This window comes from Leuresthes tenuis, unplaced genomic scaffold (assembly GCF_036924035.1).
Source record: "Leuresthes tenuis unplaced genomic scaffold, fLeuTen1.0.hap1 SCAF_1, whole genome shotgun sequence".
NCBI classification, from domain to species: domain Eukaryota; kingdom Metazoa; phylum Chordata; class Actinopteri; order Atheriniformes; family Atherinopsidae; genus Leuresthes; species Leuresthes tenuis.
The window spans coordinates 7,301,838-7,327,443 of record NW_027325355.1 but is presented as its reverse complement, the minus strand read 5'-3'; the positions used below and the strand labels follow the sequence as shown (position 1 = coordinate 7,327,443).

General features: G+C 41.9%; 8 non-coding genes and 9 pseudogenes across 8 annotated transcripts; 8 read left to right on the top strand and 9 right to left on the bottom strand.

The window, feature by feature from the left end:
- Nucleotides 1–1,785: 1,785 nt before the first annotated feature.
- Nucleotides 1,786–1,894, bottom strand: LOC140294731 (5S ribosomal RNA; annotated as a pseudogene).
- A 357-nt stretch (nucleotides 1,895–2,251) lies between these two features.
- Nucleotides 2,252–2,357, top strand: LOC140296950 (5S ribosomal RNA; annotated as a pseudogene).
- A 1,814-nt stretch (nucleotides 2,358–4,171) lies between these two features.
- Nucleotides 4,172–4,290, bottom strand: LOC140272257 (5S ribosomal RNA). The gene has a single exon (XR_011907900.1). It is a non-coding gene; the product is annotated as a 5S ribosomal RNA (ribosomal RNA).
- A 357-nt stretch (nucleotides 4,291–4,647) lies between these two features.
- Nucleotides 4,648–4,753, top strand: LOC140296949 (5S ribosomal RNA; annotated as a pseudogene).
- Nucleotides 4,754–6,566: 1,813 nt separating this feature from the next.
- Nucleotides 6,567–6,685, bottom strand: LOC140271579 (5S ribosomal RNA). Its single transcript, XR_011907857.1, has one exon. It is a non-coding gene; the product is annotated as a 5S ribosomal RNA (ribosomal RNA).
- A 357-nt stretch (nucleotides 6,686–7,042) lies between these two features.
- LOC140296948 (5S ribosomal RNA) lies at nucleotides 7,043–7,148 on the top strand (annotated as a pseudogene).
- A 1,813-nt stretch (nucleotides 7,149–8,961) lies between these two features.
- LOC140294880 (5S ribosomal RNA) lies at nucleotides 8,962–9,080 on the bottom strand. The gene has a single exon (XR_011912817.1). It is a non-coding gene; the product is annotated as a 5S ribosomal RNA (ribosomal RNA).
- A 357-nt stretch (nucleotides 9,081–9,437) lies between these two features.
- Nucleotides 9,438–9,543, top strand: LOC140296449 (5S ribosomal RNA; annotated as a pseudogene).
- Nucleotides 9,544–11,357: 1,814 nt separating this feature from the next.
- Nucleotides 11,358–11,476, bottom strand: LOC140293697 (5S ribosomal RNA). The gene has a single exon (XR_011912700.1). It is a non-coding gene; the product is annotated as a 5S ribosomal RNA (ribosomal RNA).
- A 357-nt stretch (nucleotides 11,477–11,833) lies between these two features.
- LOC140296448 (5S ribosomal RNA) lies at nucleotides 11,834–11,939 on the top strand (annotated as a pseudogene).
- Nucleotides 11,940–13,758: 1,819 nt separating this feature from the next.
- On the bottom strand, nucleotides 13,759–13,877 carry LOC140292501 (5S ribosomal RNA). Its single transcript, XR_011912555.1, has one exon. It is a non-coding gene; the product is annotated as a 5S ribosomal RNA (ribosomal RNA).
- Nucleotides 13,878–14,234: 357 nt separating this feature from the next.
- LOC140296447 (5S ribosomal RNA) lies at nucleotides 14,235–14,340 on the top strand (annotated as a pseudogene).
- A 1,814-nt stretch (nucleotides 14,341–16,154) lies between these two features.
- LOC140291325 (5S ribosomal RNA) lies at nucleotides 16,155–16,273 on the bottom strand. Its single transcript, XR_011912442.1, has one exon. It is a non-coding gene; the product is annotated as a 5S ribosomal RNA (ribosomal RNA).
- A 355-nt stretch (nucleotides 16,274–16,628) lies between these two features.
- On the top strand, nucleotides 16,629–16,734 carry LOC140296947 (5S ribosomal RNA; annotated as a pseudogene).
- A 1,813-nt stretch (nucleotides 16,735–18,547) lies between these two features.
- Nucleotides 18,548–18,666, bottom strand: LOC140290148 (5S ribosomal RNA). The gene has a single exon (XR_011912325.1). It is a non-coding gene; the product is annotated as a 5S ribosomal RNA (ribosomal RNA).
- A 357-nt stretch (nucleotides 18,667–19,023) lies between these two features.
- Nucleotides 19,024–19,129, top strand: LOC140296946 (5S ribosomal RNA; annotated as a pseudogene).
- A 1,814-nt stretch (nucleotides 19,130–20,943) lies between these two features.
- LOC140288986 (5S ribosomal RNA) lies at nucleotides 20,944–21,062 on the bottom strand. The gene has a single exon (XR_011912212.1). It is a non-coding gene; the product is annotated as a 5S ribosomal RNA (ribosomal RNA).
- Nucleotides 21,063–25,606: the final 4,544 nt, after the last annotated feature.

Sequence of the window (25,606 nt, the reverse complement as noted above, 5' to 3'; positions counted from 1 at the left end):
GCGCTGAAACACTTCACATCCACAATCAAATCAATTCACCAGAAAGCTTCTTTTTTTTAAACAAATTCTCCAGAAACTGGAAGTGATCGATGCTGGATCATCTCTGGAATCACACAGTCTTAAAGTGGAGCTTCTTCTTCTTATGTTTCTATGCAGCTGAACACTCACATCATGATGATGACTGACGTGTGTAGAAATCCTGCTCTTCAGCACATTTAATTTCACATCCAACGAGGTTTAAAGTTCCCATTTTTCAGCTTTGATGCTGCTTCCACATCTCTTATTGTCTTTAATGCAGCTTCAGCTGGTATTTGATGTCTTTTGTTGAAACATGTGATCACCTCATGACACATCAGGAAGTTGATCAGCTTCAGCTGCTGCTGATTTGCTGGCAGACGCCTCAGTTTCTCTTTGGCTCTCAGTTTGCTGGTTCCTGGATTTCCTGGATCTGCTGACATGTCCCAGGTACTTGTTGTGTTTGATCCTCATACATTTAACTTTGTCCCGAGAAAGGATGAGTTCCAAAAAGGGAAACAGGGACTGCTTTTGCATTTGACACAGCCTATATCATGCCAATGTTCATTTGGGGCTGCAGTTTTTGCTTTAGTTTCAGACTTGTTATTAGACTGGAATGTTGAGGAGTTTCTGTGACAGATAGGCTCCACTCCCCCTGAAACCATGAATTAAAGAAAGTGGAAGGATGGAAAGTTTTGGGGACATTTATTCATTCATTCCACTTCAGCATTTCTGTTTCAGGGAAGATTCCAACTTTAATGACATTTTTTTTTATCAGATTTAATGTGAAGTTATCCTGAAGAAAATTAATATGACCACTTACAAAACAATAATGGACTTTTAAATCAGTTTTTCAAAGAGGTAAGTTATGGTTGAAATTTCTTATGGCTTTGATTTAGATTCAGTTTGATGGTCAGTTCACCCCCAGACGGTGCAACTTAACCCCTGACCCGGATCAGCTTAGCCCTAACCTGGGGCAAACAGGAAGCCTTTAGCTTATAATTCACTTATAAAAGGTGACAGTGGTGTAGATCCTTTACAAGCACTGATGCCACACGGAGAAATATTCAACTCCCAGTAAAAGTTCTGCATCTAAAACCTCACTCAGGTAAAAGAATCAAAGTGTCATCAGCAACATTTACTAACACTTCCACCAGTAAAAGTATTTATTCTGCAGAGCAGCTCTCAGTGTTTGCTGTTAGATATAAAGTTGCCTGTTTGACAGTTTAAAGTGGCTGCACGTGCACTTTTTCTATCTGGCCTCAGTAAATCTCTGTAATTTATTCATTTGTGTTTGGAAAACATTGGAAACTTTATTTCTGAGCCCACATCAGTGGGTTCTGGTTGTTAAAACATAGATGAGGAGACAGTTCAGTGTGTGAGGATAAAAGCAGAGGAGAACCTGGGACATCTGAGCAGATCTGGGATCAGCACCTTGGATATCAGCAGGGATTCTTAGGAAGGAAGGAAATGGGATGAATCTGCAGACTGCAGGAAGATCTGTTAACAGTCTGCAGACTAATGTGAGACAATAATATTTGTGTGTGTTTGGTATCCAGAAGAATTGAGACAGATGAAGTCACTGTGAGCTGAGCAGTGCTGGAAGATGATATGACAGAGTGACCTAAATGAGGTTTATGTGTGCGCTCATTTCCAGTCTTTGACAAAGATTGAAAAGTGAATTTATTTGACTGATTTCCTTCCTGATGTGAAGTATGTCATGAAGCTGTCCGTGTTGAGTGAGCAGCAGCGCCTCCTGCAGGTGTAAAAAGCTTACAGCACCTGGTATTCCCAGGCGGTCTCCCATCCAAGTACTAACCAGGCCCGACCCTGCTTAGCTTCCGAGATCGGGCGTGTTCAGGGTGGTATGGCCGTAAGCGAGAGAATCAGTCACAAATCAGCTTTTTATAGATGCTGAAACAACATTTATCACTGTGTTCTGACTTCTAGAATATAATGTAACTGTTTAAAAATGAGCAATTTGTGATGATTTCATCTAACTAAGCAGCCTCGGTCTCTCTGTGTGACGCTGAACACAAAACTACACACAGGGAACAGAAGAGGTCGACAGACACTAAGTTATCTGAGAGTCTCACTTTCAGCTGCAGAGAACCAACACGAGAGAGAAGAACATGTGCAGGATCAGCATCAGCCTCTCAAGCCAATTAGGTGAAAAAAATAAAAGAAACATATGGTTCAAGCAGCTATATAATAGATATTTGTTACGGTGACTTTTGCTTACGGCCACACCACCCTGAACACGCCTGATCTCGAAAGCTAAGCAGGGGGCCTGGTTAGTATTTGGATGGGAGACCGCCTGGGAATACCAGGTGCTGTAAGCTTTTTCTCTTCTCTCTACAACCTGCAGGGGGCGCTGAAACACTTCACATCCACAATCAAATCAATTCACCAGAAAGCTTCTTTTTTTTAAACAAATTCTCCAGAAACTGGAAGTGATCGATGCTGGATCATCTCTGGAATCACACAGTCTTAAAGTGGAGCTTCTTCTTCTTATGTTTCTATGCAGCTGAACACTCACATCATGATGATGACTGACGTGTGTAGAAATCCTGCTCTTCAGCACATTTAATTTCACATCCAGCAAGGTTTAAAGTTCCCATTTTTCAGCTTTGATGCTGCTTCCACATCTCTTATTGTCTGTAATGCAGCTTCAGCTGTTATTTGATGTCTTTTGTTGAAACATGTGATCACCTCATGACACATCAGGAAGTTGATCAGCTTCAGCTGCTGCTGATTTGTTGGCAGACGCCTCAGTTTCTCTTTGGCTCTCAGTTTGCTGGTTCCTGGATTTCCTGGATCTGTTGACATGTCCCAGGTACTTGTTGTGTTTGATCCTCATACATTTAACTTTGTCCCGAGAAAGGATGAGTTCCAAAAAGGGAAACAGGGACTGCTTTTGCATTTGACACAGCCTATATCATGCCAATGTTCATTTGGGGCTGCAGTTTTTGCTTTAGTTTCAGACTTGTTATTAGGCTGGAATGTTGAGGAGTTTCTGTGACAGATAGGCTCCAGTCCCCCTGAAACCATGATTTAAAGAAAGTGGAAGGATGGAAAGTTTTGGGGACATTTATTCATTCATTCCACTTCAGCATTTCTGTTTCAGGGAAGATTCCAACTTTAATGACATTTTTTTTTATCAGATTTAATGTGAAGTTATCCTGAAGAAAATTAATATGACCACTTACAAAACAATAATGGACTTTTAAATCAGTTTTTCAAAGAGGTAAGTTATGGTTGAAATTTCTTATGGCTTTGATTTAGATTCAGTTTGATGGTCAGTTCACCCCCAGACGGTGCAACTTAACCCCTGACCCGGATCAGCTTAGCCCTAACCTGGGGCAAACAGGAAGCCTTTAGCTTATAATTCACTTATAAAAGGTGACAGTGGTGTAGATCCTTTACAAGCACTGATGCCACACTGAGAAATATTCAACTCCCAGTAAAAGTTCTGCATCTAAAACCTCACTCAGGTAAAAGAATCAAAGTGTCATCAGCAACATTTACTAACACTTCCACCAGTAAAAGTATTTATTCTGCAGAGCAGCTCTCAGTGTTTGCTGTTAGATATAAAGTTGCCTGTTTGACAGTTTAAAGTGGCTGCACGTGCACTTTTTCTATCTGGCCTCAGTAAATCTCTGTAATTTATTCATTTGTGTTTGGAAAACATTGGAAACTTTATTTCTGAGCCCACATCAGTGGGTTCTGGTTGTTAAAACATAGATGAGGAGACAGTTCAGTGTGTGAGGATAAAAGCAGAGGAGAACCTGGGACATCTGAGCAGATCTGGGATCAGCACCTTGGATATCAGCAGGGATTCTTAGGAAGGAAGGAAATGGGATGAATCTGCAGACTGCAGGAAGATCTGTTAACAGTCTGCAGACTAATGTGAGACAATAATATTTGTGTGTGTTTGGTATCCAGAAGAATTGAGACAGATGAAGTCACTGTGAGCTGAGCAGTGCTGGAAGATGATATGAATGAGTGACCTAAATGAGGTTTATGTGTGCGCTCATTTCCAGTCTTTGACAAAGATTGAAAAGTGAATTTATTTGACCGATTTCCTTCCTGATTTGAAGTATGTCATGAAGCTGTCCGTGTTGAGTGAGCAGCAGCGCCTCCTGCAGGTGTAAAAAGCTTACAGCACCTGGTATTCCCAGGCGGTCTCCCATCCAAGTACTAACCAGGCCCGACCCTGCGTAGCTTCCGAGATCGGACGAGATCGGGCGTGTTCAGGGTGGTATGGCCGTAAGCAAGAGAATCAGTGACAAATCAGCTTTTTATAGATGCTGAAACAACATCTATCACTGTGTTCTGACTTCTAGAATATAATGTAACTGTTTAAAAATGAGCAATTTGTGATGATTTCATCTAACTAAGCAGCCTCGGTCTCTCTGTGTGACGCTGAACACAAAACTACACACAGGGAACAGAAGAGGTCGACAGACACTAAGTTATCTGAGAGTCTCACTTTCAGCTGCAGAGAACCAACACGAGAGAGAAGAACATGTGCAGGATCAACATCAGCCTCTCAAGCCAATTAGGTGAAAAAAATAAAAGAAACATATGGTTCAAGCAGCTATATAATAGATATTTGTTACGGTGACTTTTGCTTACGGCCACACCACCCTGAACACGCCTGATCTCGAAAGCTAAGCAGGGGGCCTGGTTAGTATTTGGATGGGAGACCGCCTGGGAATACCAGGTGCTGTAAGCTTTTTCTCTTCTCTCTACAACCTGCAGGGGGCGCTGAAACACTTCACATCCACAATCAAATCAATTCACCAGAAAGCTTCTTTTTTTTAAACAAATTCTCCAGAAACTGGAAGTGATCGATGCTGGATCATCACTGGAATCACACAGTCTTAAAGTGGAGCTTCTTCTTCTTATGTTTCTATGCAGCTGAACACTCACATCATGATGATGACTGACGTGTGTAGAAATCCTGCTCTTCAGCACATTTAATTTCACATCCAACAAGGTTTAAAGTTCCCATTTTTCAGCTTTGATGCTGCTTCCACATCTCTTATTGTCTTTAATGCAGCTTCAGCTGGTATTTGATGTCTTTCGTTGAAACATGTGATCACCTCATGACACATCAGGAAGTTGATCAGCTTCAGCTGCTGCTGATTTGTTGGCAGACGCCTCAGTTTCTCTTTGGCTCTCAGTTTGCTGGTTCCTGGATTTCCTGGATCTGCTGACATGTCCCAGGTACTTGTTGTGTTTGATCCTCATACATTTAACTTTGTCCCGAGAAAGGATGAGTTCCAAAAAGGGAAACAGGGACTGCTTTTGCATTTGACACAGCCTATATCATGCCAATGTTCATTTGGGGCTGCAGTTTTTGCTTTAGTTTCAGACTTGTTATTAGACTGGAATGTTGAGGAGTTTCTGTGACAGATAGGCTCCACTCTCCCTGAAACCATGAATTAAAGAAAGTGGAAGGATGGAAAGTTTTGGGGACATTTATTCATTCATTCCACTTCAGCATTTCTGTTTCAGGGAAGATTCCAACTTTAATGACATTTTTTTTTATCAGATTTAATGTGAAGTTATCCTGAAGAAAATTAATATGACCACTTACAAAACAATAATGGACTTTTAAATCAGTTTTTCAAAGAGGTAAGTTATGGTTGAAATTTCTTATGGCTTTGATTTAGATTCAGTTTGATGGTCAGTTCACCCCCAGACGGTGCAACTTAACCCCTGACCCGGATCAGCTTAGCCCTAACCTGGGGCAAACAGGAAGCCTTTAGCTTATAATTCACTTATAAAAGGTGACAGTGGTGTAGATCCTTTACAAGCACTGATGCCACACTGAGAAATATTCAACTCCCAGTAAAAGTTCTGCATCTAAAACCTCACTCAGGTAAATAATCAAAGTGTCATCAGCAACATTTACTAACACTTCCACCAGTAAAAGTATTTATTCTGCAGAGCAGCTCTCAGTGTTTGCTGTTAGATATAAAGTTGCCTGTTTGACAGTTTAAAGTGGCTGCACGTGCACTTTTTCTATCTGGCCTCAGTAAATCTCTGTAATTTATTCATTTGTGTTTGGAAAACATTGGAAACTTTATTTCCGAGCCCACATCAGTGGGTTCTGGTTGTTAAAACATAGATGAGGAGACAGTTCAGTGTGTGAGGATAAAAGCAGAGGAGAACCTGGGACATCTGAGCAGATCTGGGATCAGCACCTTGGATATCAGCAGGGATTCTTAGGAAGGAAGGAAATGGGATGAATCTGCAGACTGCAGGAAGATCTGTTAACAGTCTGCAGACTAATGTGAGACAATAATATTTGTGTGTGTTTGGTATCCAGAAGAATTGAGACAGATGAAGTCACTGTGAGCTGAGCAGTGCTGGAAGATGATATGACAGAGTGACCTAAATGAGGTTTATGTGTGCGCTCATTTCCAGTCTTTGACAAAGATTGAAAAGTGAATTTATTTGACCGATTTCCTTCCTGATGTGAAGTATGTCATGAAGCTGTCCGTGTTGAGTGAGCAGCAGCGCCTCCTGCAGGTGTAAAAAGCTTACAGCACCTGGTATTCCCAGGCGGTCTCCCATCCAAGTACTAACCAGGCCCGACCCTGCGTAGCTTCCGAGATCGGACGAGATCGGGCGTGTTCAGGGTGGTATGGCCGTAAGCAAGAGAATCAGTGACAAATCAGCTTTTTATAGATGCTGAAACAACATCTATCACTGTGTTCTGACTTCTAGAATATAATGTAACTGTTTAAAAATGAGCAATTTGTGATGATTTCATCTAACTAAGCAGCCTCGGTCTCTCTGTGTGACGCTGAACACAAAACTACACACAGGGAACAGAAGAGGTCGACAGACACTAAGTTATCTGAGAGTCTCACTTTCAGCTGCAGAGAACCAACACGAGAGAGAAGAACATGTGCAGGATCAACATCAGCCTCTCAAGCCAATTAGGTGAAAAAAATAAAAGAAACATATGGTTCAAGCAGCTATATAATAGATATTTGTTACGGTGACTTTTGCTTACGGCCACACCACCCTGAACACGCCTGATCTCGAAAGCTAAGCAGGGGGCCTGGTTAGTATTTGGATGGGAGACCGCCTGGGAATACCAGGTGCTGTAAGCTTTTTCTCTTCTCTCTACAACCTGCAGGGGGCGCTGAAACACTTCACATCCACAATCAAATCAATTCACCAGAAAGCTTCTTTTTTTTAAACAAATTCTCCAGAAACTGGAAGTGATCGATGCTGGATCATCACTGGAATCACACAGTCTTAAAGTGGAGCTTCTTCTTCTTATGTTTCTATGCAGCTGAACACTCACATCATGATGATGACTGACGTGTGTAGAAATCCTGCTCTTCAGCACATTTAATTTCACATCCAACAAGGTTTAAAGTTCCCATTTTTCAGCTTTGATGCTGCTTCCACATCTCTTATTGTCTTTAATGCAGCTTCAGCTGGTATTTGATGTCTTTCGTTGAAACATGTGATCACCTCATGACACATCAGGAAGTTGATCAGCTTCAGCTGCTGCTGATTTGTTGGCAGACGCCTCAGTTTCTCTTTGGCTCTCAGTTTGCTGGTTCCTGGATTTCCTGGATCTGCTGACATGTCCCAGGTACTTGTTGTGTTTGATCCTCATACATTTAACTTTGTCCCGAGAAAGGATGAGTTCCAAAAAGGGAAACAGGGACTGCTTTTGCATTTGACACAGCCTATATCATGCCAATGTTCATTTGGGGCTGCAGTTTTTGCTTTAGTTTCAGACTTGTTATTAGACTGGAATGTTGAGGAGTTTCTGTGACAGATAGGCTCCACTCTCCCTGAAACCATGAATTAAAGAAAGTGGAAGGATGGAAAGTTTTGGGGACATTTATTCATTCATTCCACTTCAGCATTTCTGTTTCAGGGAAGATTCCAACTTTAATGACATTTTTTTTTATCAGATTTAATGTGAAGTTATCCTGAAGAAAATTAATATGACCACTTACAAAACAATAATGGACTTTTAAATCAGTTTTTCAAAGAGGTAAGTTATGGTTGAAATTTCTTATGGCTTTGATTTAGATTCAGTTTGATGGTCAGTTCACCCCCAGACGGTGCAACTTAACCCCTGACCCGGATCAGCTTAGCCCTAACCTGGGGCAAACAGGAAGCCTTTAGCTTATAATTCACTTATAAAAGGTGACAGTGGTGTAGATCCTTTACAAGCACTGATGCCACACTGAGAAATATTCAACTCCCAGTAAAAGTTCTGCATCTAAAACCTCACTCAGGTAAATAATCAAAGTGTCATCAGCAACATTTACTAACACTTCCACCAGTAAAAGTATTTATTCTGCAGAGCAGCTCTCAGTGTTTGCTGTTAGATATAAAGTTGCCTGTTTGACAGTTTAAAGTGGCTGCACGTGCACTTTTTCTATCTGGCCTCAGTAAATCTCTGTAATTTATTCATTTGTGTTTGGAAAACATTGGAAACTTTATTTCCGAGCCCACATCAGTGGGTTCTGGTTGTTAAAACATAGATGAGGAGACAGTTCAGTGTGTGAGGATAAAAGCAGAGGAGAACCTGGGACATCTGAGCAGATCTGGGATCAGCACCTTGGATATCAGCAGGGATTCTTAGGAAGGAAGGAAATGGGATGAATCTGCAGACTGCAGGAAGATCTGTTAACAGTCTGCAGACTAATGTGAGACAATAATATTTGTGTGTGTTTGGTATCCAGAAGAATTGAGACAGATGAAGTCACTGTGAGCTGAGCAGTGCTGGAAGATGATATGACAGAGTGACCTAAATGAGGTTTATGTGTGCGCTCATTTCCAGTCTTTGACAAAGATTGAAAAGTGAATTTATTTGACCGATTTCCTTCCTGATGTGAAGTATGTCATGAAGCTGTCCGTGTTGAGTGAGCAGCAGCGCCTCCTGCAGGTGTAAAAAGCTTACAGCACCTGGTATTCCCAGGCGGTCTCCCATCCAAGTACTAACCAGGCCCGACCCTGCTTAGCTTCCGAGATCGGACGAGATCGGGCGTGTTCAGGGTGGTATGGCCGTAAGCGAGAGAATCAGTCACAAATCAGCTTTTTATAGATGCTGAAACAACATTTATCACTGTGTTCTGACTTCTAGAATATAATGTAACTGTTTAAAAATGAGCAATTTGTGATGATTTCATCTAACTAAGCAGCCTCGGTCTCTCTGTGTGACGCTGAACACAAAACTACACACAGGGAACAGAAGAGGTCGACAGACACTAAGTTATCTGAGAGTCTCACTTTCAGCTGCAGAGAACCAACACGAGAGAGAAGAACATGTGCAGGATCAGCATCAGCCTCTCAAGCCAATTAGGTGAAAAAACTAAAAGAAACATATGGTTCAAGCAGCTATATAATAGATATTTGTTACGGTGACTTTTGCTTACGGCCACACCACCCTGAACACGCCCGATCTCGAAAGCTAAGCAGGGGGCCTGGTTAGTATTTGGATGGGAGACCGCCTGGGAATACCAGGTGCTGTAAGCTTTTTCTCTTCTCTCTACAACCTGCAGGGGGCGCTGAAACACTTCACATCCACAATCAAATCAATTCACCAGAAAGCTTCTTTTTTTTAAACAAATTCTCCAGAAACTGGAAGTGATCGATGCTGGATCATCTCTGGAATCACACAGTCTTAAAGTGGAGCTTCTTCTTCTTATGTTTCTATGCAGCTGAACACTCACATCATGATGATGACTGACGTGTGTAGAAATCCTGCTCTTCAGCACATTTAATTTCACATCCAACAAGGTTTAAAGTTCCCATTTTTCAGCTTTGATGCTGCTTCCACATCTCTTATTGTCTTTAATGCAGCTTCAGCTGGTATTTGATGTCTTTTGTTGAAACATGTGATCACCTCATGACACATCAGGAAGTTGATCAGCTTCAGCTGCTGCTGATTTGTTGGCAGACGCCTCAGTTTCTCTTTGGCTCTCAGTTTGCTGGTTCCTGGATTTCCTGGATCTGTTGACATGTCCCAGGTACTTGTTGTGTTTGATCCTCATACATTTAACTTTGTCCTTAGAAAGGATGAGTTCCAAAAAGGGAAACAGGGACTGCTTTTGCATTTGACACAGCCTATATCATGCCAATGTTCATTTGGGGCTGCAGTTTTTGCTTTAGTTTCAGACTTGTTATTAGGCTGGAATGTTGAGGAGTTTCTGTGACAGATAGGCTCCAGTCCCCCTGAAACCATGATTTAAAGAAAGTGGAAGGATGGAAAGTTTTGGGGACATTTATTCATTCATTCCACTTCAGCATTTCTGTTTCAGGGAAGATTCCAACTTTAATGACATTTTTTTTTATCAGATTTAATGTGAAGTTATCCTGAAGAAAATTAATATGACCACTTACAAAACAATAATGGACTTTTAAATCAGTTTTTCAAAGAGGTAAGTTATGGTTGAAATTTCTTATGGCTTTGATTTAGATTCAGTTTGATGGTCAGTTCACCCCCAGACGGTGCAACTTAACCCCTGACCCGGATCAGCTTAGCCCTAACCTGGGGCAAACAGGAAGCCTTTAGCTTATAATTCACTTATAAAAGGTGACAGTGGTGTAGATCCTTTACAAGCACTGATGCCACACTGAGAAATATTCAACTCCCAGTAAAAGTTCTGCATCTAAAACCTCACTCAGGTAAAAGAATCAAAGTGTCATCAGCAACATTTACTAACACTTCCACCAGTAAAAGTATTTATTCTGCAGAGCAGCTCTCAGTGTTTGCTGTTAGATATAAAGTTGCCTGTTTGACAGTTTAAAGTGGCTGCACGTGCACTTTTTCTATCTGGCCTCAGTAAATCTCTGTAATTTATTCATTTGTGTTTGGAAAACATTGGAAACTTTATTTCTGAGCCCACATCAGTGGGTTCTGGTTGTTAAAACATAGATGAGGAGACAGTTCAGTGTGTGAGGATAAAAGCAGAGGAGAACCTGGGACATCTGAGCAGATCTGGGATCAGCACCTTGGATATCAGCAGGGATTCTTAGGAAGGAAGGAAATGGGATGAATCTGCAGACTGCAGGAAGATCTGTTAACAGTCTGCAGACTAATGTGAGACAATAATATTTGTGTGTGTTTGGTATCCAGAAGAATTGAGACAGATGAAGTCACTGTGAGCTGAGCAGTGCTGGAAGATGATATGAATGAGTGACCTAAATGAGGTTTATGTGTGCGCTCATTTCCAGTCTTTGACAAAGATTGAAAAGTGAATTTATTTGACCGATTTCCTTCCTGATTTGAAGTATGTCATGAAGCTGTCCGTGTTGAGTGAGCAGCAGCGCCTCCTGCAGGTGTAAAAAGCTTACAGCACCTGGTATTCCCAGGCGGTCTCCCATCCAAGTACTAACCAGGCCCGACCCTGCTTAGCTTCCGAGATCGGACGAGATCGGGCGTGTTCAGGGTGGTATGGCCGTAAGCGAGAGAATCAGTCACAAATCAGCTTTTTATAGATGCTGAAACAACATTTATCACTGTGTTCTGACTTCTAGAATATAATGTAACTGTTTAAAAATGAGCAATTTGTGATGATTTCATCTAACTAAGCAGCCTCGGTCTCTCTGTGTGACGCTGAACACAAAACTACACACAGGGAACAGAAGAGGTCGACAGACACTAAGTTATCTGAGAGTCTCACTTTCAGCTGCAGAGAACCAACACGAGAGAGAAGAACATGTGCAGGATCAACATCAGCCTCTCAAGCCAATTAGGTGAAAAAAATAAAAGAAACATATGGTTCAAGCAGCTATATAATAGATATTTGTTACGGTGACTTTTGCTTACGGCCACACCACCCTGAACACGCCCGATCTCGAAAGCTAAGCAGGGGGCCTGGTTAGTATTTGGATGGGAGACCGCCTGGGAATACCAGGTGCTGTAAGCTTTTTCTCTTCTCTCTACAACCTGCAGGGGGCGCTGAAACACTTCACATCCACAATCAAATCAATTCACCAGAAAGCTTCTTTTTTTTAAACAAATTCTCCAGAAACTGGAAGTGATCGATGCTGGATCATCACTGGAATCACACAGTCTTAAAGTGGAGCTTCTTCTTCTTATGTTTCTATGCAGCTGAACACTCACATCATGATGATGACTGACGTGTGTAGAAATCCTGCTCTTCAGCACATTTAATTTCACATCCAACGAGGTTTAAAGTTCCCATTTTTCAGCTTTGATGCTGCTTCCACATCTCTTATTGTCTTTAATGCAGCTTCAGCTGGTATTTGATGTCTTTTGTTGAAACATGTGATCACCTCATGACACATCAGGAAGTTGATCAGCTTCAGCTGCTGCTGATTTGTTGGCAGACGCCTCAGTTTCTCTTTGGCTCTCAGTTTGCTGGTTCCTGGATTTCCTGGATCTGCTGACATGTCCCAGGTACTTGTTGTGTTTGATCCTCATACATTTAACTTTGTCCCGAGAAAGGATGAGTTCCAAAAAGGGAAACAGGGACTGCTTTTGCATTTGACACAGCCTATATCATGCCAATGTTCATTTGGGGCTGCAGTTTTTGCTTTAGTTTCAGACTTGTTATTAGACTGGAATGTTGAGGAGTTTCTGTGACAGATAGGCTCCAGTCCCCCTGAAACCATGATTTAAAGAAAGTGGAAGGATGGAAAGTTTTGGGGACATTTATTCATTCATTCCACTTCAGCATTTCTGTTTCAGGGAAGATTCCAACTTTAATGACATTTTTTTTTTTATTATCAGATTTAATGTGAAGTTATCCTGAAGAAAATTAATATGACCACTTACAAAACAATAATGGACTTTTAAATCAGTTTTTCAAAGAGGTAAGTTATGGTTGAAATTTCTTATGGCTTTGATTTAGATTCAGTTTGATGGTCAGTTCACCCCCAGACGGTGCAACTTAACCCCTGACCCGGATCAGCTTAGCCCTAACCTGGGGCAGACAGGAAGCCTTTAGATTATAATTCACTTATAAAAGGTGACAGTGGTGTAGATCCTTTACAAGCACTGATGCCACACTGAGAAATATTCAACTCCCAGTAAAAGTTCTGCATCTAAAACCTCACTCAGGTAAAAGAATCAAAGTGTCATCAGCAACATTTACTAACACTTCCACCAGTAAAAGTATTTATTCTGCAGAGCAGCTCTCAGTGTTTGCTGTTAGATATAAAGTTGCCTGTTTGACAGTTTAAAGTGGCTGCACGTGCACTTTTTCTATCTGGCCTCAGTAAATCTCTGTAATTTATTCATTTGTGTTTGGAAAACATTGGAAACTTTATTTCTGAGCCCACATCAGTGGGTTCTGGTTGTTAAAACATAGATGAGGAGACAGTTCAGTGTGTGAGGATAAAAGCAGAGGAGAACCTGGGACATCTGAGCAGATCTGGGATCAGCACCTTGGATATCAGCAGGGATTCTTAGGAAGGAAGGAAATGGGATGAATCTGCAGACTGCAGGAAGATCTGTTAACAGTCTGCAGACTAATGTGAGACAATAATATTTGTGTGTGTTTGGTATCCAGAAGAATTGAGACAGATGAAGTCACTGTGAGCTGAGCAGTGCTGGAAGATGATATGACAGAGTGACCTAAATGAGGTTTATGTGTGCGCTCATTTCCAGTCTTTGACAAAGATTGAAAAGTGAATTTATTTGACCGATTTCCTTCCTGATGTGAAGTGTGTCATGAAGCTGTCCGTGTTGAGTGAGCAGCAGCGCCTCCTGCAGGTGTAAAAAGCTTACAGCACCTGGTATTCCCAGGCGGTCTCCCATCCAAGTACTAACCAGGCCCGACCCTGCTTAGCTTCCGAGATCGGACGAGATCGGGCGTGTTCAGGGTGGTATGGCCGTAAGCGAGAGAATCAGTCACAAATCAGCTTTTTATAGATGCTGAAACAACATTTATCACTGTGTTCTGACTTCTAGAATATAATGTAACTGTTTAAAAATGAGCAATTTGTGATGATTTCATCTAACTAAGCAGCCTCGGTCTCTCTGTGTGACGCTGAACACAAAACTACACACAGGGAACAGAAGAGGTCGACAGACACTAAGTTATCTGAGAGTCTCACTTTCAGCTGCAGAGAACCAACACGAGAGAGAAGAACATGTGCAGGATCAGCATCAGCCTCTCAAGCCAATTAGGTGAAAAAACTAAAAGAAACATATGGTTCAAGCAGCTATATAATAGATATTTGTTACGGTGACTTTTGCTTACGGCCACACCACCCTGAACACGCCCGATCTCGAAAGCTAAGCAGGGGGCCTGGTTAGTATTTGGATGGGAGACCGCCTGGGAATACCAGGTGCTGTAAGCTTTTTCTCTTCTCTCTACAACCTGCAGGGGGCGCTGAAACACTTCACATCCACAATCAAATCAATTCACCAGAAAGCTTCTTTTTTTTAAACAAATTCTCCAGAAACTGGAAGTGATCGATGCTGGATCATCTCTGGAATCACACAGTCTTAAAGTGGAGCTTCTTCTTCTTATGTTTCTATGCAGCTGAACACTCACATCATGATGATGACTGACGTGTGTAGAAATCCTGCTCTTCAGCACATTTAATTTCACATCCAACAAGGTTTAAAGTTCCCATTTTTCAGCTTTGATGCTGCTTCCACATCTCTTATTGTCTTTAATGCAGCTTCAGCTGGTATTTGATGTCTTTTGTTGAAACATGTGATCACCTCATGACACATCAGGAAGTTGATCAGCTTCAGCTGCTGCTGATTTGTTGGCAGACGCCTCAGTTTCTCTTTGGCTCTCAGTTTGCTGGTTCCTGGATTTCCTGGATCTGTTGACATGTCCCAGGTACTTGTTGTGTTTGATCCTCATACATTTAACTTTGTCCTTAGAAAGGATGAGTTCCAAAAAGGGAAACAGGGACTGCTTTTGCATTTGACACAGCCTATATCATGCCAATGTTCATTTGGGGCTGCAGTTTTTGCTTTAGTTTCAGACTTGTTATTAGGCTGGAATGTTGAGGAGTTTCTGTGACAGATAGGCTCCAGTCCCCCTGAAACCATGATTTAAAGAAAGTGGAAGGATGGAAAGTTTTGGGGACATTTATTCATTCATTCCACTTCAGCATTTCTGTTTCAGGGAAGATTCCAACTTTAATGACATTTTTTTTTATCAGATTTAATGTGAAGTTATCCTGAAGAAAATTAATATGACCACTTACAAAACAATAATGGACTTTTAAATCAGTTTTTCAAAGAGGTAAGTTATGGTTGAAATTTCTTATGGCTTTGATTTAGATTCAGTTTGATGGTCAGTTCACCCCCAGACGGTGCAACTTAACCCCTGACCCGGATCAGCTTAGCCCTAACCTGGGGCAAACAGGAAGCCTTTAGCTTATAATTCACTTATAAAAGGTGACAGTGGTGTAGATCCTTTACAAGCACTGATGCCACACTGAGAAATATTCAACTCCCAGTAAAAGTTCTGCATCTAAAACCTCACTCAGGTAAAAGAATCAAAGTGTCATCAGCAACATTTACTAACACTTCCACCAGTAAAAGTATTTATTCTGCAGAGCAGCTCTCAGTGTTTGCTGTTAGATATAAAGTTGCCTGTTTGACAGTTTAAAGTGGCTGCACGTGCACTTTTTCTATCTGGCCTCAGTAAATCTCTGTAATTTATTCATTTGTGTTTGGAAAACATTGGAAACTTTATTTCTGAGCCCACATCAGTGGGTTCTGGTTGTTAAAACATAGATGAGGAGACAGTTCAGTGTGTGAGGATAAAAGCAGAGGAGAACCTGGGACATCTGAGCAGATCTGGGATCAGCACCTTGGATATCAGCAGGGATTCTTAGGAAGGAAGGAAATGGGATGAATCTGCAGACTGCAGGAAGATCTGTTAACAGTCTGCAGACTAATGTGAGACAATAATATTTGTGTGTGTTTGGTATCCAGAAGAATTGAGACAGATGAAGTCACTGTGAGCTGAGCAGTGCTGGAAGATGATATGACAGAGTGACCTAAATGAGGTTTATGTGTGCGCTCATTTCCAGTCTTTGACAAAGATTGAAAAGTGAATTTATTTGACTGATTTCCTTCCTGATGTGAAGTATGTCATGAAGCTGTCCGTGTTGAGTGAGCAGCAGCGCCTCCTGCAGGTGTAAAAAGCTTACAGCACCTGGTATTCCCAGGCGGTCTCCCATCCAAGTACTAACCAGGCCCGACCCTGCTTAGCTTCCGAGATCGGACGAGATCGGGCGTGTTCAGGGTGGTATGGCCGTAAGCGAGAGAATCAGTCACAAATCAGCTTTTTATAGATGCTGAAACAACATTTATCACTGTGTTCTGACTTCTAGAATATAATGTAACTGTTTAAAAATGAGCAATTTGTGATGATTTCATCTAACTAAGCATCTCGGTCTCTCTGTGTGACGCTGAACACAAAACTACACACAGGGAACAGAAGAGGTCGACAGACACTAAGTTATCTGAGAGTCTCACTTTCAGCTGCAGAGAACCAACACGAGAGAGAAGAACATGTGCAGGATCAGCATCAGCCTCTCAAGCCAATTAGGTGAAAAACTAAAAGAAACATATGGTTCAAGCAGCTATATAATAGATATTTGTTACGGTGACTTTTGCTTACGGCCACACCACCCTGAACACGCCTGATCTCGAAAGCTAAGCAGGGGGCCTGGTTAGTATTTGGATGGGAGACCGCCTGGGAATACCAGGTGCTGTAAGCTTTTTCTCTTTTCTCTACAACCTGCAGGGGGCGCTGAAACACTTCACATCCACAATCAAATCAATTCACCAGAAAGCTTCTTTTTTTAAACAAATTCTCCAGAAACTGGAAGTGATCAATGCTGGATCATCACTGGAATCACACAGTCTTAAAGTGGAGCTTCTTCTTCTTATGTTTCTATGCAGCTGAACACTCACATCATGATGATGACTGAAGTGTGTAGAAATCCTGCTCTTCAGCACATTTAATTTCACATCCAACGAGGTTTAAAGTTCCCATTTTTCAGCTTTGATGCTGCTTCCACATCTCTTATTGTCTTTAATGCAGCTTCAGCTGGTATTTGATGTCTTTTGTTGAAACATGTGATCACCTCATGACACATCAGGAAGTTGATCAGCTTCAGCTGCTGCTGATTTGTTGGCAGACGCCTCAGTTTCTCTTTGGCTCTCAGTTTGCTGGTTCCTGGATTTCCTGGATCTGCTGACATGTCCCAGGTACTTGTTGTGTTTGATCCTCATACATTTAACTTTGTCCCGAGAAAGGATGAGTTCCAAAAAGGGAAACAGGGACTGCTTTTGCATTTGACACAGCCTATATCATGCCAATGTTCATTTGGGGCTGCAGTTTTTGCTTTAGTTTCAGACTTGTTATTAGACTGGAATGTTGAGGAGTTTCTGTGACAGATAGGCTCCACTCCCCCTGAAACCATGAATTAAAGAAAGTGGAAGGATGGAAAGTTTTGGGGACATTTATTCATTCATTCCACTTCAGCATTTCTGTTTCAGGGAAGATTCCAACTTTAATGACATTTTTTTTTATCAGATTTAATGTGAAGTTATCCTGAAGAAAATTAATATGACCACTTACAAAACAATAATGGACTTTTAAATCAGTTTTTCAAAGAGGTAAGTTATGGTTGAAATTTCTTATGGCTTTGATTTAGATTCAGTTTGATGGTCAGTTCACCCCCAGACGGTGCAACTTAACCCCTGACCCGGATCAGCTTAGCCCTAACCTGGGGCAAACAGGAAGCCTTTAGCTTATAATTCACTTATAAAAGGTGACAGTGGTGTAGATCCTTTACAAGCACTGATGCCACACTGAGAAATATTCAACTCCCAGTAAAAGTTCTGCATCTAAAACCTCACTCAGGTAAAAGAATCAAAGTGTCATCAGCAACATTTACTAACACTTCCACCAGTAAAAGTATTTATTCTGCAGAGCAGCTCTCAGTGTTTGCTGTTAGATATAAAGTTGCCTGTTTGACAGTTTAAAGTGGCTGCACGTGCACTTTTTCTATCTGGCCTCAGTAAATCTCTGTAATTTATTCATTTGTGTTTGGAAAACATTGGAAACTTTATTTCTGAGCCCACATCAGTGGGTTCTGGTTGTTAAAACATAGATGAGGAGACAGTTCAGTGTGTGAGGATAAAAGCAGAGGAGAACCTGGGACATCTGAGCAGATCTGGGATCAGCACCTTGGATATCAGCAGGGATTCTTAGGAAGGAAGGAAATGGGATGAATCTGCAGACTGCAGGAAGATCTGTTAACAGTCTGCAGACTAATGTGAGACAATAATATTTGTGTGTGTTTGGTATCCAGAAGAATTGAGACAGATGAAGTCACTGTGAGCTGAGCAGTGCTGGAAGATGATATGACAGAGTGACCTAAATGAGTTTTATGTGTGCGCTCATTTCCAGTCTTTGACAAAGATTGAAAAGTGAATTTATTTGACTGATTTCCTTCCTGATGTGAAGTATGTCATGAAGCTGTCCGTGTTGAGTGAGCAGCAGCGCCTCCTGCAGGTGTAAAAAGCTTACAGCACCTGGTATTCCCAGGCGGTCTCCCATCCAAGTACTAACCAGGCCCGACCCTGCTTAGCTTCCGAGATCGGACGAGATCGGGCGTGTTCAGGGTGGTATGGCCGTAAGCGAGAGAATCAGTCACAAATCAGCTTTTTATAGATGCTGAAACAACATTTATCACTGTGTTCTGACTTCTAGAATATAATGTAACTGTTTAAAAATGAGCAATTTGTGATGATTTCATCTAACTAAGCAGCCTCGGTCTCTCTGTGTGACGCTGAACACAAAACTACACACAGGGAACAGAAGAGGTCGACAGACACTAAGTTATCTGAGAGTCTCACTTTCAGCTGCAGAGAACCAACACGAGAGAGAAGAACATGTGCAGGATCAACATCAGCCTCTCAAGCCAATTAGGTGAAAAAAATAAAAGAAACATATGGTTCAAGCAGCTATATAATAGATATTTGTTACGGTGACTTTTGCTTACGGCCACACCACCCTGAACACGCCTGATCTCGAAAGCTAAGCAGGGGGCCTGGTTAGTATTTGGATGGGAGACCGCCTGGGAATACCAGGTGCTGTAAGCTTTTTCTCTTCTCTCTACAACCTGCAGGGGGCGCTGAAACACTTCACATCCACAATCAAATCAATTCACCAGAAAGCTTCTTTTTTTTAAACAAATTCTCCAGAAACTGGAAGTGATCGATGCTGGATCATCTCTGGAATCACACAGTCTTAAAGTGGAGCTTCTTCTTCTTATGTTTCTATGCAGCTGAACACTCACATCATGATGATGACTGACGTGTGTAGAAATCCTGCTCTTCAGCACATTTAATTTCACATCCAACAAGGTTTAAAGTTCCCATTTTTCAGCTTTGATGCTGCTTCCACATCTCTTATTGTCTTTAATGCAGCTTCAGCTGGTATTTGATGTCTTTTGTTGAAACATGTGATCACCTCATGACACATCAGGAAGTTGATCAGCTTCAGCTGCTGCTGATTTGTTGGCAGACGCCTCAGTTTCTCTTTGGCTCTCAGTTTGCTGGTTCCTGGATTTCCTGGATCTGTTGACATGTCCCAGGTACTTGTTGTGTTTGATCCTCATACATTTAACTTTGTCCTTAGAAAGGATGAGTTCCAAAAAGGGAAACAGGGACTGCTTTTGCATTTGACACAGCCTATATCATGCCAATGTTCATTTGGGGCTGCAGTTTTTGCTTTAGTTTCAGACTTGTTATTAGGCTGGAATGTTGAGGAGTTTCTGTGACAGATAGGCTCCAGTCCCCCTGAAACCATGATTTAAAGAAAGTGGAAGGATGGAAAGTTTTGGGGACATTTATTCATTCATTCCACTTCAGCATTTCTGTTTCAGGGAAGATTCCAACTTTAATGACATTTTTTTTTATCAGATTTAATGTGAAGTTATCCTGAAGAAAATTAATATGACCACTTACAAAACAATAATGGACTTTTAAATCAGTTTTTCAAAGAGGTAAGTTATGGTTGAAATTTCTTATGGCTTTGATTTAGATTCAGTTTGATGGTCAGTTCACCCCCAGACGGTGCAACTTAACCCCTGACCCGGATCAGCTTAGCCCTAACCTGGGGCAAACAGGAAGCCTTTAGCTTATAATTCACTTATAAAAGGTGACAGTGGTGTAGATCCTTTACAAGCACTGATGCCACACTGAGAAATATTCAACTCCCAGTAAAAGTTCTGCATCTAAAACCTCACTCAGGTAAAAGAATCCAAGTGTCATCAGCAACATTTACTAACACTTCCACCAGTAAAAGTATTTATTCTGCAGAGCAGCTCTCAGTGTTTGCTGTTAGATATAAAGTTGCCTGTTTGACAGTTTAAAGTGGCTGCACGTGCACTTTTTCTATCTGGCCTCAGTAAATCTCTGTAATTTATTCATTTGTGTTTGGAAAACAATGGAAACTTTATTTCTGAGCCCACATCAGTGGGTTCTGGTTGTTAACACATAGATGAGGAGACAGTTCAGTGTGTGAGGATAAAAGCAGAGGAGAACCTGGGACATCTGAGCAGATCTGGGATCAGCACCTTGGATATCAGCAGGGATTCTTAGGAAGGAAGGAAATGGGATGAATCTGCAGACTGCAGGAAGATCTGTTAACAGTCTGCAGACTAATGTGAGACAATAATATTTGTGTGTGTTTGGTATCCAGAATAATTGAGACAGATGAAGTCACTGTGAGCTGAGCAGTGCTGGAAGATGATATGACAGAGTGACCTAAATGAGTTTTATGTGTGCGCTCATTTCCAGTCTTTGACAAAGATTGAAAAGTGAATTTATTTGAGTGATTTCCTTCCTGATGTGAAGTATGTCATGAAGCTGTCCGTGTTGAGTGAGCAGCAGCGCCTCCTGCAGGTGTAAAAAGCTTACAGCACCTGGTATTCCCAGGCGGTCTCCCATCCAAGTACTAACCAGGCCCGACCCTGCTTAGCTTCCGAGATCGGACGAGATCGGGCGTGTTCAGGGTGGTATGGCCGTAAGCGAGAGAATCAGTCACAAATCAGGTTTTTATAGATGCTGAAACAACATCTATCACTGTGTTCTGACTTCTAGAATATAATGTAACTGTTTAAAAATGAGCAATTTGTGATGATGTCAACTAACTAAGCAGCCTCGGTCTCTCTGTGTGACGCTGAACACAAAACTACACACAGGGAACAGAAGAGGTCGACAGACACTAAGTTATCTGAGAGTCTCACTTTCAGCTGCAGAGAACCAACACGAGAGAGAAGAACATGTGCAGGATCAGCATCAGCCTCTCAAGCCAATTACGTGAAAAAATAAAAGGAATATATGGTTCCTGCAGTTATATAATATATATTTGTTACAGTGACTCAAACAGGCCTAACGTTAGCCTGTTCGGGCCATGGTTAAAGCGAGTTTGGGCGGTTTCCCACCATAGTCCTGTGATTTTCTTAAAACCTTTTTACAGTTCCAAAGCCTAATTACTTTGAAAGTCCCACATTTGAAATGTTGTAGCACGAGTTTTCCGTTTTCACCAAGTTGACAGGATGGCATTTTGGCCGGAATTTCAAATTTGCAACGTGGAAATAACGTTTTTTCAGTGAACGCAGCATGAATGTGTCTGACGCAGAGAGGAGGATAAATGAGCTTCATAATGCACTGGCGCTGTCTTTCCTTGGAGAAATGGTGAAGTTTTTTTTTTTTACTTTGAATACAGTGTGGGTGAAGGAAAAATATGTCACGCGAATGAAAGCAACAGTTGTTTATGAGTACATTAAACGTCAGGGCTGCAGCCATAGTTAAATTTCCATGGAGCAGGGAGTCGTTTGCTCCGTGTTCATTTGACTCAGTCTGAGTCTGCAGAGAAGCTGCGGCTGCGCACCGGTCTGTAGCCCCACAGAGTGCAGGGATGAACGGCTCCTCTCCTGGTCCTTCTCCCTCTATGATAAACTGTAAGTCACGTATAATGGGCCTGTGACCAAAATGAGTGAGAAATCTGCTCATTCTTTATTTTGAAAGGATAAAAAAGGGGAAACCCCTCTGAATCTCCAGGTTTACTGTAAGACCAAACATGTGTTTCAGTGTCAGATGTTGGGAATTTGTTTGACTTGTGTAAATCGCTCAGGAAGCATGACAACAGCCAACCAGCTGGGAAATGCTTGCTATCCAAATCTTGCATCCTTCTCTGGGTTCCCTTGTTCATGTTGTAACTTCTCTTCATTTGAAGGTGACTCAAATATAAACACAGATTATCCCAACATTTCACACACATGGACTTTAAGAAAATGTGTTCATTGTCAGAGCTTCTTGTGCCATGATAGTTAATTGTTAATGTCATTTTTTCAGTTCCCTCAAGTACTTCAAACACAGTCGGACTTTGGTCACTTTTTGGGTCTAAGTTGTTTTCCAATGTGCAATTTTACTGTCAAAAGTATTTTTAAACCTCTGATTTTTTTTAAAGAAATCTGTCATGATGTAAGTTTTGATTCATGTCTTGTCTCGTCATTTCCTGTTTTATTTTGAAATCACTAACGTCCCTCTCCTTTCAGGTACCTTGCCCTTCCTCCTGTGTCTGCTCTGATTGTCTTCCCTGAGTCCAAAGTGTTTCCAGCTGTTCTCCTTGGCTCCTCTTGTGCTCTAATAGTCTGTGTCTCCCTTGTCTTGTGCCAGTGTGTTGTTTCCACCATGAGCCTCACCCTCGCCTCTTTGTTCCACAGCCACAGCTTCCTTCAGCCTGCAGTCGAGCGTATCCTTTGTTGTAATTTATTCTTTATCCACAGCTTTAGTTTTATTACGCTCAGTTTCATAGCCTGGTTTTGTTCCTCTGTTTTTTGGAGTGATCTTTGTTGTAATCTTTTAATCATCTCCGTTAGCGGAGCTTTTGCGTTGGTTAATTGTTTTAGTTTCATAGCCCTCCGTTAGTGGAGTGATTTTGTGTTTTGCTCTTGGAGGATCTTTGCGCCGCCGTTATAGGTGAGCTGATAGATAACTGTTAAGGTTTCATAGTGCCTCTGTTTCTGAGAGAGCTTCTTGTTTAAGTCCGCCTCGTTAGGAGAGCTGCGAGTTTCTTATCTTTAATAGCTCTTTGTTTTCCTCCTGGAGTGGAGAGGCTTTTGGTTTGATCATTTTCACAGCTGCACTCTCCTCCTCCATAGTTATTGAGGAGAGTGCTCAGGAGTTTCACAGCCCCTTTCTTTGCTCTGTGAGCAGATCATCAACCTGTTGTTTATATGAATAAACAGTCTTGACTTTGAACTCGACCCTGCATCTGTGTCCTGAGGCCTCGACTAAATCTTGAGACATATTTTTGTTTTGTCTAAATTTAAGTTTTAGACTAATCGACGAGCAAATTGTTGCTCAGGAACATCCCTCGTGGGTCCAACTCGCCTCAGCTGAACTCAGATGGATCGTCCCAAGAAATCTACAGTACATCCGATGTGATAGAAGTACAGCCTACAACCCCTGTAGAGCTTCTGTTGCTGCTCTCTGTCACAGCTGTGGCTTGTTTCTCCAGTCAGTAACTTGTTTGCTGCTCTGTCAGATAATGCAGCGACACGTGTTTCCTACAGACTGTCACAGACATTTTTGTGCTGTAGCTTTTGAATGCTGCTTTATCGACAGCTTAATTTAACTTAAAGCAGCACTTTGCTGCTTGTTTCCTCCTCTCTCCCCCTGCTTTTTCTGCCTCTGCTTTTATAAAAGTGCTGCTCTGTTCTGTTAATAAACCCTTTCAGTTTACAGCCTCTGAGGCTGTTTTTACTTCTCAGACCATCCTGAAAAGGATCATGAGGCCGATGCCAGATAGTGAGGATGAGCACAGCAGCCTGGAGGAGACGTGCAGCTCAGGCTTTCTGAGAGACCACACTGAAAATGCTCAGATTGTAAATGTTCTCTCTGAGAAACAGACCTGAACAATGTACATCTCCTAAAGCTGCTGCTGATTCTTCACACTGACTCCATATTTCTGAAACCTGGTGGTGGAAAATCTACCCGGTAACATGATGGAAACATTGTTTTATTTTACCGCAGAAAGACCAGTTTCTTTTTACAGGTGAAGCAGAGATTCTTTGATCTTTGGGTAAACTTGAGAAAGTTCTGCTATTCAGCATCTTATTGGCAGCTTTAAATACTTCTGACTGTGTCTCTGTGGGCTCCTCTCAGGAACTGCACCAACTCCTGAAGCTGTGGACAGGTTGGAGTATACCTCCCCAGCACCTGTATGCAGGAGTTCCTCCTGAAATGACCACGCCTGTAGCCTCAGCCTGCAGGTCCTGCTGAAACTGCCTCTGAAGAGCCAAAGCTAGCAGACATTCAGAGAAAAGCTCCAAGCGTCTGTTAGAAGTACAGACTTTGGCTTTGGAATGATCTGATGTGAATAATGTGAGAAACTGAGCGTCTTTAAGTTGAACATTTCAAAGTTGGAGCAGTTAGTCTGTTCCTCTGTTTCATGCTGCTCATTGAAGGCTGTGGAGCAGTGAGCCATGTTAAGGCTTTACCTCATTAACTGGAAGTGTGTGAGGTTGGTAACAGTTCAGGAGAACTGAGAACAAACATTTCAATCTGAAGCTTTATTTACAAATGTTAAAGTTTGGTTAATAAAGACGATTGAACATGAAGTGTTTGGTGCACTTTTCCATCCAGCAGTGTGTGAACGTTGGTGAACTCGTCCAGTTCTGCTGTGGCTGCATCAGCTGCTGTGGTGCGGCTGCATAGATGTGGAGTGCATCCATGAAGGGAACATCGGGGTCAGGTGACCTGGCCATGTTCTCGCTCAGGTGTCCTTCAAGCTGCACTTGGGCTCCTTCAACTCGGTCCGTTTCACCTCCGAGGGCATCAGAGCCGTGTGGTCCATCCCAGTCAGTCCCACAGTCTGCCTCCACCTGAACACAAATAAAACACCATCACAGCTTTAAGCTTATTCAATATTTTGTAGGCTTTCTGGAGACTTAAACAAAAGCTTTGGCATCTTCAGATGTTTCACTGAAACATTTTCAGTTGCAGTTTTAAACTGAAGCTATGAAATCAGTTCTCCTCAGTATAAATATTAAGTTATGTAATCTCGCCAAATCATTTTAGGCCTTTTAAATGTATCATTTAAATAATGGCTCCTGATATGATGCACTCAGCTGTTTTAACACACCTGATCAGGATCCTGAAGGTGTCTGAATGATGTCCAAAGCTGGTGGGGAGACTGGCTGCCTGCTGCTCTCAGGCTGTGATGCTTCCAAGCATCCATGAAGAAGGCAAGTTGCCTCTGCAGCTGAGGCAGAAAAGCCCAGTGGAGAGCAAAGAGATGACTCATCATCAGGGGTCAAAAGCCCTTCTCTCTCCAGGCTGAGAAACAGAGTATGGAATGGGTCAAGGACTGGAATGGAAACATCTGTCCATCAGCGTTCTATCCTGGAAGAACAAGAGACATGATTCAGAGAAACATTCCAAGCAGGAAGAGAAGATGTTTCTGCTCTGAATTAGAACTTCTAGCTGCTGGATGTTATGACTCTACAATGAGGAAACTGATGCTCATAAGTTCAGTGATGGCTTTAGAAATGTGTGTCCAGCCTA